At 40.5% G+C, this 13,063-nt stretch overlaps 1 pseudogene; it reads left to right on the top strand.

The window, feature by feature from the left end:
- The first annotated feature begins 235 nt into the window (after nucleotides 1–235).
- LOC110156735 (hyaluronan and proteoglycan link protein 1-like) lies at nucleotides 236–13,053 on the top strand (annotated as a pseudogene).
- Nucleotides 13,054–13,063: the final 10 nt, after the last annotated feature.

Below are 13,063 nucleotides of genomic sequence, written 5' to 3'. Positions count from 1 at the left end.
GTGGACCTCTGAGGAGCCCAAAGTTTCCAGTAGCACCTCAGACGGCTGTGGCACAGGCACCAACTAAGAAGGGCTTCTAGACTCATAATTACATAGTTTCAGTCATTTCATTTTTTCAGTTAGATATTGCAGTATTTTCTATCTAAGAGGCCCATTTTTGCAAAACCAGAATGATGAGTCTGCTATTTTTCACAATCATCTCGGTGACATTGGCTGGGAGTCAGGCAGAGTATAATTCTACTTTATCAGGTAATAATATTTCTGTTTAGATGTTTAAAACATATTTTTATATTACTATTACTGTTACTACTAATTATATTTCATCATGTGCATGCAATTTATTGATTTCTTTTTTTTGGACAATATGTGAACAATGTTTTGTGTACACCAATGCTGAGACAGCGTGTACTGGCTTATGTAACAACATGGTGATTGAAGCAGCGTCGTCTCTGGGGTAACTCTGACTCAGGGTTGCATACAAACCACTACAAAAACAATCTGGTCCTGAATAGTCACAGTAGTTTGCTTTGCCCACATCAGTGAATGGGGGGCCACATGATTAATATGAGCTATAAATTTAACACATTGTAAAATAGTTTCTTCAGCTCTCAACTGTTAAGACAAGTAATAAAAAAAAGTTGAGGAGAATAAGTTGAGTCATTTTATTAGCTGTCTGTGAGAATTCTTATAAATCAAATTGAAATTTGCCCAGAGGATTATGCTTCCTGGCTGTGGAAGATGTTCTGACAACTTCAGGGCTTTACATGTGCTACATATTGAGTGATGTTTAATGTGCTTTTCAGGAGCTCCCGTGAGCTAACTCTGTACATGTCAAATTAGGGAGGAATCGGCTTCCAACACAGGAGGAAATGGTTGGTCTGTGGAGAGAATATTTTACTTGGAGAACATATACTCTTTCTTATCCAACTATTGAAATGAGTCCCAGTGGTGATATCACAGCTGCGTGTACTAGCATGTGGGTCTATGTTTATATATTAATATATAAATATATATTAATATATATTCAAAGCATTCTCTTGGGGTATGTGCTAGTAGTACTAGTAGTAGTAGTAAAATTAAGAACTTTTGGCTTGGCTGTGGGTTTGAATCTTGGATCGGAAGCTGTGGTACAGTGAGAGCAGTCACATGCAAGTATTCTCTTTGGGATGATTCTAAGCCTGGCAAAGCAGAAATATGTGTCACTGTATGTTTGTAGGGGGGTGATTTGCTTGGTGCTGTAAAACCCATATATGGAAAAGCTAAACAAATCAGTTGTAGTAATTGCAGCACTTGATTTTTTGGTACAAGTCACCATCACTTACTCCACACATTCTCTTTAAACACCTTATATTTAAGCAGGCACGCCCTGTGTTATACCGTCTGACTTACACTGAAATGGAGCTCTTTTTGGAAAGTGCCATGGATAAAGGCAGTGTGACAGGAGCAGGGCCAAGATTAACGATCCGCAGCTAAACGTATAGAGTCCTGGTGCTGAGCAGCGGCCAAATGACTCTGTCTTTCCTTGTGAGGTAATAGTCTGCTCAGGCTAATGTGTGCTGTGGTTGTTGGTTACCGAGGCTTGGCCCGGTTGCTAGGGCTGGGTGGGAAAAGGGGCTTGGCTGCAAATTGAATGAGGCAGGGGACGCAGAGCAGGATTAGGCAGCTGTTTGGTGCCAGTAGACTTTCCATTCTCAGTTTAGTTCAGTATAACTAGGTGATAATTGTACAACATCAATGCCCTAAGAAAGCAGCAGCTGAAGTAATGTGACTATTAATGGTTAGAAATGTACTGGAATTCTGTATGTAAAAAGGGGATGTAGGGAGCAGCCAGGAGGTGACTTGTTTTAAACTGAGTACTAAAATGTAATATCCAAAGTAAGCCAAAAGTAAGACAAGTCTACTTCTGATGAAAAATGTATACATTTCTTCATAGTAGTTGCAGTAGTTTATTTAAGTAGTTAGAACTTGTCTCTACTGCAGCAACCAATATTGTTGCTTTGTAATCTTACATAATATCTTGAGACTTGCCTAACTTCATTTCATAATGTGTGTTATCTAGCTACTTTTGTGAGCTCACTATAATAAATGTGCCCAACCAGCTAAGGCCTTTATAAGCACAAGATTTAAGAATTTTTTTTTTTTTAAAGTTGGTCACTTATTGAATTGTGAAGTTGCTTTGGTACAGTGGGCCCTTGATGCAACAGATGGTTCTAATCACAGCGAATACACAGTTTTACAGAGTGAGGCAGAATTGTGCTCGGTCATAAAATTGCAGTATGTTTTGACCATAGGTGTAAGGCATGTGTCCATTTTTTTTTTTTTTTTTTTTTTTTTTTTTTTTTTTATCTCACTTCTTAATCCTGACAGCTCTGCTATAGAAATGGCTAAGAATTATCTCCTTCATTGCAGTCTTAAGCAGGTGTTTGACATTCTAGTCTTGTGTCAATAGGAAGTATAGGAGGTGTGACAGGGAGAAGAAAGGCCCTCCTCTGTTTCCAGGCTGTGTACACATGACAGACCAGTGCTTTATGGGAGCAGGGTGCCCCTCAAGACCAGGTTATATCCTCCTGTAGGACAAGCAGGAAGGGGTGTAAACTTTTTTACACTTGTATGCCATCTGTAATTACATAAGTTCTCTAGGGCATCATCGCACTCAACACTAAACTTTACGCAATATGGTGCCAAGACTGATGTAGACTGGCAACTCAAGAAACGAGAACACTTTACAGAACTAAAAAAGTTGTATCGTATTTCATAGTATTTTATGTAAACACTGCGATCTAATATGTTAACTCCAGGGGCTGCCAGACTTGGTCATTCAAAGAGTTATTTATGCAGAAAGATTCATATTAACCTAATCAAGAAAACTATAGAGGATATGCTATGGGGACACTGTACCTTCTTTAGCTTGAGCTTTAGGGTTGAGTCAGACTTGTCTAATGCTCTTGCTTTACAAGGCTAATGAACTGTTAGTCAGCATAGCCAAAGAGGAGTGGGCCAGGGTTCTGTCAAAAAATGTTGTAATTAGCAGCAAGAGGGTATTTTCAATGCCCACAAAACACCTGGCATGTTATAGATATGGCACAAACGTGTTTTTGAAGCTTTATTTTAGAGAGGCAAAATGGCATTGCTGAATATTTTCTCTTGTAAATATTGATGTGGATGTTTTTGTTTTGTGTGTGTGTGTGTGTTGTTTTTACATCATCATTTCTACCATGTGTAAGCTTTATTGGGTGCTGCACACTGATATTGGCGCTTATAGGATAATGTAACTTGGGTAGGGTCAGTAATAGTGAACAATATCTACAACAAACTGGGTAAAATACAAAAAGCCCAGGATGTAGATAAATTTTTATTTTTCTACATCCACATTTTAATTTAAGCTGCACACAACTCATGCAGAAAACATGGAACTGCATAAGTCCAGACCAACAGTGCAAACACTTGCCATGGTAGCTCAGGAAGAATGAGGATGTTGGGGGTCAGAGGTCCTGTACACTCCGTCATCTCGGGTTGATTGTTGCTTTAGATTGGCTACCTCATGCTGGCTGAGGTCTTCTAAACTAAGCAAATTGTGTGTGGTCTCTTCATGAAGGCCAGGGGCATAGTGGGAATCCATGAAACACAGCACAAAACAGCCGGATGAATTCAAGATAGATGGAAAAATTGGATACAGAGTAAAAAACTTTACAAATACACAAAAAATTGCAGATCTATGTTGATTTTTCTTGAATCCAAAACTGCATTAGGTTAAATAATTTTACATGTCAACACAGGTTAACTATTGTACTATTGTGACTTTTGTAGCCAAAAAGGAAAGAAACATATTACCATAGTAACTGACCAATACTCACCCTTGTTGCAGTTACAATCTATGCCGAAATGGGAGACAACGTCACCATCCCCTGCCATGTGTTGCATGAAGACAGCTTCGGGGGACCAGGGTTGAATGGGATGCGCGTGAAATGGACCAAGGTGGCAGAAATTGAGAGTTTCAATGAAGATGTTCTGGTGGGAATGGGTTTCCACAAAAGGGCATATGGCAGCTTTGAGGGGCGTGCCTTTCTGCAGGAGGCAAACGAGGAGGACGCATCACTTGTTTTGACTGACATCTCCAAAGATGATGCAGGGACATACCGCTGTGAGGTCTTCTTTGGGATGGAGGAACAAATGTATGAGGTGGTCTTGGAAGTTAAAGGAAGTGAGATCAATGGTAAGTATGTTTTTCAGGGTCATATTAGTTATAGAAAATGATCATAATTGTAAATTTGTGATTGTAATAGAATATTCCTTCTTGTAGGGGTTGTGTTTCCCTACTCCCCACCTGGAGGCCGCTACAATTTGAACTTCCACAGTGCAGAGCAGGCCTGTGTGGAGCAGGGGGCCGTGGTGGCTTCCTTTGATCAGCTGCTGGAGGCCTGGAAGGGGGGTCTGGACTGGTGCAATGCTGGCTGGCTCAGTGACGGTACAGTGCAGTATCCCATCACCAGGCCCAGGCACCCCTGTGGAGGAACCAACAACGGGCCAGGCCTTAGGAGCTACGGCCGCAGGGACAAGAAACTCAGCCGTTATGATGTCTTCTGCTATGCTTCTCCACTGACAGGCAAGATTTATTTTATTTGCTTCCATTTGAAAATCATGAATTGAAGGATACAAAAAACAAATGTGCAACAAATGGAACTGCATTGTTATCTTTTTTTAACCTCTAATTTCAAAATTCTAATTTGCCATTCTCTTCTTTCCAGGCCGATTCTATTGGCTGGTCCAGCCAGAGAGACTCAACTATGAAGAGGCAGTACAAGCTTGCATAGATGATGGTGCAGAAATTGCCAAAGTTGGCCAAATGTACGCTGCCTGGAAGCTGGAGAACTTTGACCGCTGTGATGCAGGCTGGCTGGCTGATGGAAGTGTCCGCTACCCCATCTCCAGGCCCCGCAAGAACTGCAGTCCTACTGAGGCTGCAGTGCGTATAGTGGGCTTCCCAGACAAGACACAGAAGCTTTATGGTGTCTACTGCTACAAGGAGGAGCAGTGAAAAGATATCTGAGTATTTGCTAAAGATGGGTAAATGTGAAGACATAACCACCAAAGAGCAACAAAAACCACATCTCATAAGTCAACAATAGAGGAAATGTGCTTTGGATGCTAACTTTTTCATAGTCTCCCTGTGATATATTTTGTACTCTCAGCAGTATCTGCCATACAGCATTAGTGTTTACAGCTTTTTATAGCCACTTCACCACTAGTTTTCATTAAATTGTTGGTCTTGATTTTTTGAGGGCCATAGGATTGTGTGCAGGTTACAGTGAATAAAAAGACAAAAACTTAATGATGATGGAACATCATATAAGTTTGAATTTTCCACCATAAAATGACAAAGGAAAAAGAGAGAGAGAGCTTGTTTTGTTATGCAGTTGAGGGTGCATGTTACAATACTGGCATTGCAAAAAGTCCCCTATTAAAAATGATTAGGCCTTCTTTAGATTTTAGACAGTGGGGAATTTCATTTCAAATTGTATTTCTGTTCTTAAAATGAATGTAAATGTTTGTACTGTGACTATTTTCCCAATCACACAGCCAACTTGTTTTTTTTATACAATGTGTATGTTTAACAATACATTTGTTATGATCGATATGTATTTGACACTAATTGTTTTTATGTGTAGTTAATAAATAGAATTTCAATTTACATCTTTTTGATGATCATGTGGATCAGTGATTTAGACATTGCCTTTTCTAATAAATCTTAGAACCAATCAGATTACGTTTTAAAATATTCAGCCATCCACAAGGTGCTTCACATACTTGCAGACACATAATAGTGGCACACATTTTTGCATTGTATAAGCACATACCATGAGCAAGCCCACTTGAAAAAAAAAAAAAAAAAAAAAGCTTACAAAGTACAATTTTAAGTCTCTTTCTTCTGCTCATGTGGGACTAGATGCAGGCAGAATACAGTTCATTTGAAAAAAAGTTGTGTTTGTAGCACAAGCATTAGATTTCATAACATATACATATATAACAGCAGAGGGCAAGACATCGTTTCCTAAATAATATGGCAGAGGGGAGACAGAGCTGGTGATGGACTGAGGGGAGGGGGAGTGGCCTGCACTGGGTTAGGCTTCAATAAAAGGCACTTGTGTGGACCTCTGAGGAGCCCAAAGTTTCTAGTAGCACCTCAGACAGCTGCAGCACAGGCACCAACAAAGAAGGGCTTCTAGACTCATAATTACATAGTTTCAGTCATTTCATTTTTTCAGTTAGATATTGCAGTATTTTCTATTGAAGAGGCAAAGCCAAAATGATGAGTCTGCTATTTTTCACAATCATCTCGGTGACGTTGGCTGGGAGTCAGGCAGAGTATAATTCTACTTTATCAGGTAATAATATTTCTATTTAGATGTTTAAAAGTATTATATTTCATCATGTGCATGCAATCTATTGATTTGTTTTTTTGGACAATATGTGAACAATGTTTTCTGTGTCATCCAATGCTGAGACAGTGTGTACTGGCTTATGTAACAACATATAGACACCATCATATATCTAAATGTATAGCGCCCTGGTGCTGAGCAGCAGCCAAATAACTCTCTTTTCTTGTGAGGTAATACTCTGCTCATAATATGCATGTGGTTGTTGGTTATCCAGGCTTGGAGCGATTGCTAGTGTAACAAGGTGGATAGGGTGGTAACATAAAATAATGATAATTTAGAAAAAGGCTTAACAGAACCAGCAACGCCACTGGGACCTGGCCCAGAGAATAAGGAAAATAAACTAAGAAGGTGAGTAAAGGTGAGTAAAATTGATAGGACAAGGTAGTGGTTTACAAAAGTTACATCAAGATTTCTTATTAAATAATTCTTTTTTTTTCTTTTTTTTTATGTATGTAAATACCCTGTAGTCCTAAAGAAGGGGAGGCTGGACATTTAATTTTTTAATTTGATTGGGACAGAGCATGTTAATGAACAAACATGATACAGCATGAAGGTAAACACACCAGATTATAGCTAAAAGGCAAAGTTCCATCCATTGTCCCAAAGGGCTGGGGTCACAGGGGGCCATGCCACCCAGACCGTGTAAATGGTTACATAATGTTAATACATATGGCTCAAAAGGGACACAACTGGGGAAACCCTGCATTCCGCTCTTCAAAGCAGCCGTGCTGAGACCCAGAGTATTCTGACTGTACCTAGCTATGCGGTAGACTTCAGATGAGTGGTCGCGTGCTAAAAACAACATCAAAATTAATATTGAGCCCCTTAAAGACACACAAGAAATGCTGTGAGTGCACTTACTGGTGATGTGTGGTGACTGTGTACTTCTCAGTTGCTGGCTTTTGCCCTCAAGTTACAGGTTTGACGCTCCTTCACGGCAAAAAACTATATACAGTCGTCCCAATGATTACCAGATGATCCAGCGACTACCAACCACACAACAGAAGGGGGTGCTGAAACTCTATTCTCCTTCTAGTTAAAACTGGCAAAAATGACCTAGGTGCCCACTAGTCAAAGTACTCTAGATACACCTACTGGACAACAAGGACTCTACATAGGCCTACTCGAAAACAGCTTGCAATGGGAGGCCCAAAGTCCACACTTGTGGTTTCAGTCTAAATAACAAAATTAAAATATGATGTGCTGCTGACCCACATTTACAAGCTCAGTCAAATTACACAATGACATGGCATGAAGTAATGGCAGATAATGGCAAAAACCTTCCATAAGACACTGCAGGAGGGAGCTTTAATTTTAAAATTACAGAAATTAGCTAACCATAGTCTCCCTTAATCCAGTAAAATTGTATACAATGTACAGAGTAAATCAATCGAAATAAACATGCACATAAACACTACAAACAAAATACAGTTGAACACCACACACAGAAGAGGAATGAGCATGTTGCCTATTCTGACAGGCCATTTTTTAACAAAAGGATCAAATACTACAGGCAAATTATATTTGCAGCCTAAAATGACCTAATGCTTACTCATAAGACTGACACATACCAACATCCAAAACCAATTTATCCTGCCTGCAAATGACAGATTGTAACCAGGTGGACAGGGTGTTAACAAAGATAATGATAATTTAGAAAAAGACTAAACAGAACCAGCAACGCCACAGGGACATGGCCCAGAAAATAAGCAAACTAAAGTGGACACAGGTGAGTAAAAAAAAAAAAGTTAATCTTCCTTGCGTCCATATTTAAATACCCTGTAGTCATTGGTTAGTTCTGGACCAAACCATAACCAGTCCATTATTAGCACATCCAAGTTCACAGTAGCTTCTGACAGGTGACAAATTCACAACTTCATGGGAGGAGTGAGCAGCACATCACAGAGTTAACATAAAACAAGTCCTACAGAAGGGCAGGCTGGCCTTGCCACCCTGCAAACAGTTACACATATTAGTACAGATGGATCAAAAGGGACACTATAGGGGCCGCCCGTGACAGCACACACATAGTGGGGAAGACCTGCGTTCCACTCTCTGAAGCACCCGGGTACTGAGACCCGGAGTATTCTGAGTGTACCAGCTAAGCGAGTGTGACGACACCCACAGCTGTGATGCGAGCAGCTGCAGAGGTGAATAGGCTCTAGTCACACTTACGTTATAAACCAAGAAGACATTTGGAAAGATGTGATTACAACTTCCGGTGTAGTTACTTTCACTGGGCTCGCCGACTGACTGTGATAAAACTCACTGAAGTAAATGTGATCAGCGGTAAAATGAAGACTGCATATGTATATGCTATTTGGAATCATCTTGAATTCGGCGCCCTCATCTCTTCTAATTGCATGTACCCAGTGCGCTCAAAGTTGTGTCAGGGGGGAAATTATGAAAACTGAGGTATGGTTGTGATTGTTGATTAGCCAAAAATATGACATGTAGATGAAGAAATTTGGGACATTTTCTAATTTTCCCTAGATTGTCAGACTTACTACCGTGAACAGAGCCCGCCGGAAGTTGTAATCGCATTTTTACAAACAACTTTTTTAAGGATTTTTAAAAAAATAGACAAATTAGCGGGAAAAACCAAAACGATGAGGCTCACAGCAGCAGTTACAGAAAGAGGGGCGACAATAATACAGTGTAAGTCAATGGGAGCCAGGGTCAGAAAGAGCCGGAAGAGCCCACGTGCAAACTTCCTATTTGGAGCGCGGCGTCTAGCGCGTTATACATATGGAGCGTGTCTCAATTCTCTTTCCTCGCTTCCTTCTCTTCGATCCTGTAGCAAATGGATGAGGAAGTCCTACCCACAGAGGAGACTCAGGGGGTAGAGCACAGTCTATGGGAGAGAGAGGATTTAAAGGAGGAGGAGGTGGATATAAACAGCTGAAAAATGGAGGACTGGGGAGATGAATCAATGAGAAAGAAGTGAGGAAAGAGAATTATGCTTCAGACCAGCCGTTGCATCCTAAAAACTACAACCATACAGTCCATGACAACAACATGAACATTAATGGCACGCCCCTCAAAAGACGCACAAGCAAAGTTGTGAGCGCACTTTCCGGCGGTGCGCGGTAACAGTATACTTCTCAGTTGCTGGCTTCTGCTTCGAACTTCAGTCTTAGCCATGCTTAGCCCATGGATCTATTAAAATTGCTTAGCCTCTGGTACTGCGTGGCAGAGGGGAGAGGTCAGATGAGGTAAAGGGGACCCCTCTTACACTGCACCCAGTTGGTTAAACGCAGTGGTGCTTGAGGCCACCTCACAACACTAGGGCTGGCTGGGAAAAGGGGCTTGGCTGCAAATTGAATGAGGCAGGGGACGTAGAGCAGGATTAGGCAGCTGTTTGGTGCCAGTAGACTTTCCATTCTCAGTTTAGCTCAGTATAACTAGGTGATAATTGTACAACATCAATGCCCTAAGAAAGCAGCAGCTGAAGTAATGTGACTATTAATGGTTAGAAATGTACTGGAATTCTGTATGTAAAAAGGGGATGTAGGGAGCTGCCAGGAGGTGACTTGTTTGATACTGGGTATTAAAACATAATATTCAAAGTAAACCAAAAGTAAGACAGATCTACTATTTTGCCCTCTCACACAAAATGTATACATTTCTTCATACTAGTTGCAGTAGTTTATTTAAGTAGTTAGAATATTATCATACACTAAACTAGTATTTTATGTAAATTCTGCGATCTCATGTTAACTCCAGGGGCTGCCAGACTTGGTCATTCAAACAAGATTCAAACTATAGAGGATATAGTCCAATGTTCTTACTTTACAAGGCTAAATAAACTGTTAGTTAGCATAGCCAAAGAGGAGTGAGCCAGGGTTCTGTCAAAGAATTAGCAGCAAGAGGTTATTTTCAATGCCCATAAAACACCAGGCATGTTGTAAATATGGCACAAACATGTTTTTGAAGGCTTTATTTTAGAAAGGCAAACTGGCATTGTTGAATATTTTCTCTTGTAAATATTGATGGGGATGTTTTTTAGTTTTTTTGTGGAAAGGTACAACATAATTTCTACCACGCTGCTGCACACTGACCTTGGCCTTACTAATTAATTCATTATAAATTAATCATTGCATTTATAAAGCACCTTTCAAGACACCCAATACTAGGCGATGTATCGCACCTGTTTTTTCCAGCCTTGCTTATTTTCTGAGATCTGGCAAGCTCAATCTTTGACCAGCTGGTATGGCTTATAGGATAATGTATCTTGGGTAGGGTCAGTAACAGTGAACAATATCTACAACAAAAGGAATAAAATACAAAAAGCCCAGGATGTAGATCGATTTTTACGTGTGTGTTTTGTTCACTGCTTAAGCTGCACACAACTCCTGCAGAAAACATGGAAATGCATAAGTTCAGACCAACAGTGCAAACACTTGCCATGGTAGTTCAGGAAGAATGAGGATGTTGGGATCAAAGGTCCTGTACACTCTGTCATCTGGGGTTGATTTTTGCTTTAGATTGGCTACCTCATGCTGGCTGAGGTCTTCTAAACTAAGCAAACTGCATGCAGTCTCTTCATGAAGGCCAGGGGCATAGTGGGAATCCATGTTGTGAGACAAAACAGCCAGATGAAAAATTGGAAACAGACCAAAAAATGTAAATATACACCAAAAAATTGCAGATGTGTGTTTATTTTTCTTGAATCCAAAACTGCATTAGGTTAAATAATTTTACATGTCAACACAGGTTAACTATTGTACTATTGTGACTATTGTAGCCAAAAAGGAAAGAAACATATTACCATAGTAACTGACCAATACTCACCCTTGTTGCAGTTACAATCTATGCCGAAATGGGAGACAACGTCACCATCCCCTGCCATGTGTTGCATGAAGACAGCTTCGGGGGACCAGGGTTGAATGGGATGCGCGTGAAATGGACCAAGGTGGCAGAAATTGAGAGTTTCAATGAAGATGTTCTGGTGGGAATGGGTTTCCACAAAAGGGCATATGGCAGCTTTGAGGGGCGTGCCTTTCTGCAGGAGGCAAACGAGGAGGACGCATCACTTGTTTTGACTGACATCTCCAAAGATGATGCAGGGACATACCGCTGTGAGGTCTTCTTTGGGATGGAGGAACAAATGTATGAGGTGGTCTTGGAAGTTACAGGAAGTGAGATCAATGGTAAGTATGTTTTTCAGGGTCATATTAGTTATAGAAAATGATCATAATTGTAAATTTGTGATTGTAATAGAATATTCCTTCTTATAGGGGTTGTGTTTCCCTACTCCCCACCTGGAGGCCGCTACAATCTGAACTTCCACAGTGCAGAGCAGGCCTGTGTGGAGCAGGGGGCCGTGGTGGCTTCCTTTGATCAGCTGCTGGAGGCCTGGAAGGGGGGTCTAGAATGGTGCAATGCTGGCTGGCTCAGTGACGGTACAGTGCAGTATCCAGTCATCAGGCCCAGGCACTCCTGTGGAGGAACCAACAACGGGCCAGGCCTTAGGAGCTACGGCCGCAGGGACAAGAATCTTAGCCACTATGATGTCTACTGCTATGCTTCTCCACTGACAGGCAAGATTTATTTTATTTGTTTCCATTTGAAAATCATGAATTGAAGGATACAAAAAACAAATGTGCAACAAATGGAACTGCATTGTTATCTTTTTTTAACCTCTAATTTCAAAATTCTAATTTGCCATTCTCTTCTTTCCAGGCCGATTCTATTGGCTGGTCCAGCCAGAGAGACTCAACTATGAAGAGGCAGTACAAGCTTGCATAGATGATGGTGCAGAAATTGCCAAAGTTGGCCAAATGTACGCTGCCTGGAAGCTGGAGAACTTTGACCGCTGTGATGCAGGCTGGCTGGCTGATGGAAGTGTCCGCTACCCCATCTCCAGGCCCCGCAAGAACTGCAGTCCTACTGAGGCTGCAGTGCGTATAGTGGGCTTCCCAGACAAGACACAGAAGCTTTATGGTGTCTACTGCTACAAGGAGGAGCAGTGAAAAGATATCTGAGTATTTGCTAAAGATGGGTAAATGTGAAGACATAACCACCAAAGAGCAACAAAAACCACATCTCATAAGTCAACAATAGAGGAAATGTGCTTTGGATGCTAACTTTTTCATAGTCTCCCTGTGATATATTTTGTACTCTCAGCAGTATCTGCCATACAGCATTAGTGTTTACAGCTTTTTATAGCCACTTCACCACTAGTTTTCATTAAATTGTTGGTCTTGATTTTTTGAGGGCCATAGGATTGTGTGCAGGTTACAGTGAATAAAAAGACAAAAACTTAATGATGATGGAACATCATATAAGTTTGAATTTTCCACCATAAAATGACAAAGGAAAAAGAGAGAGAGAGCTTGTTTTGTTATGCAGTTGAGGGTGCATGTTACAATACTGGCATTGCAAAAAGTCCCCTATTAAAAATGATTAGGCCTTCTTTAGATTTTAGACAGTGGGGAGTGAAATTGTATTTCTGTTCTTAAAATGAATGTTTGTACTGTGACTATTTTCCCAATCACACAGCCAACTTGTTTTTTTTATACAATGTGTATTTTTAACAATACATTTGTTATGATCGATATGTATTTGACACTAATTGTTTTTATGTGTAGTTAATAAATAGAATTTCAATTTGCATCTTTTTG

The sequence above is a fragment of the Boleophthalmus pectinirostris genome, unplaced genomic scaffold (assembly GCF_026225935.1).
Source record: "Boleophthalmus pectinirostris isolate CB_2022bp ecotype Guang Dong unplaced genomic scaffold, ASM2622593v1 HiC_scaffold_4, whole genome shotgun sequence".
Taxonomy (NCBI): Eukaryota; Metazoa; Chordata; class Actinopteri; order Gobiiformes; family Gobiidae; genus Boleophthalmus; species Boleophthalmus pectinirostris.
The sequence above is the reverse complement of the archived record's forward strand: the minus strand, read 5'-3'. Positions and strand labels throughout refer to the sequence as shown.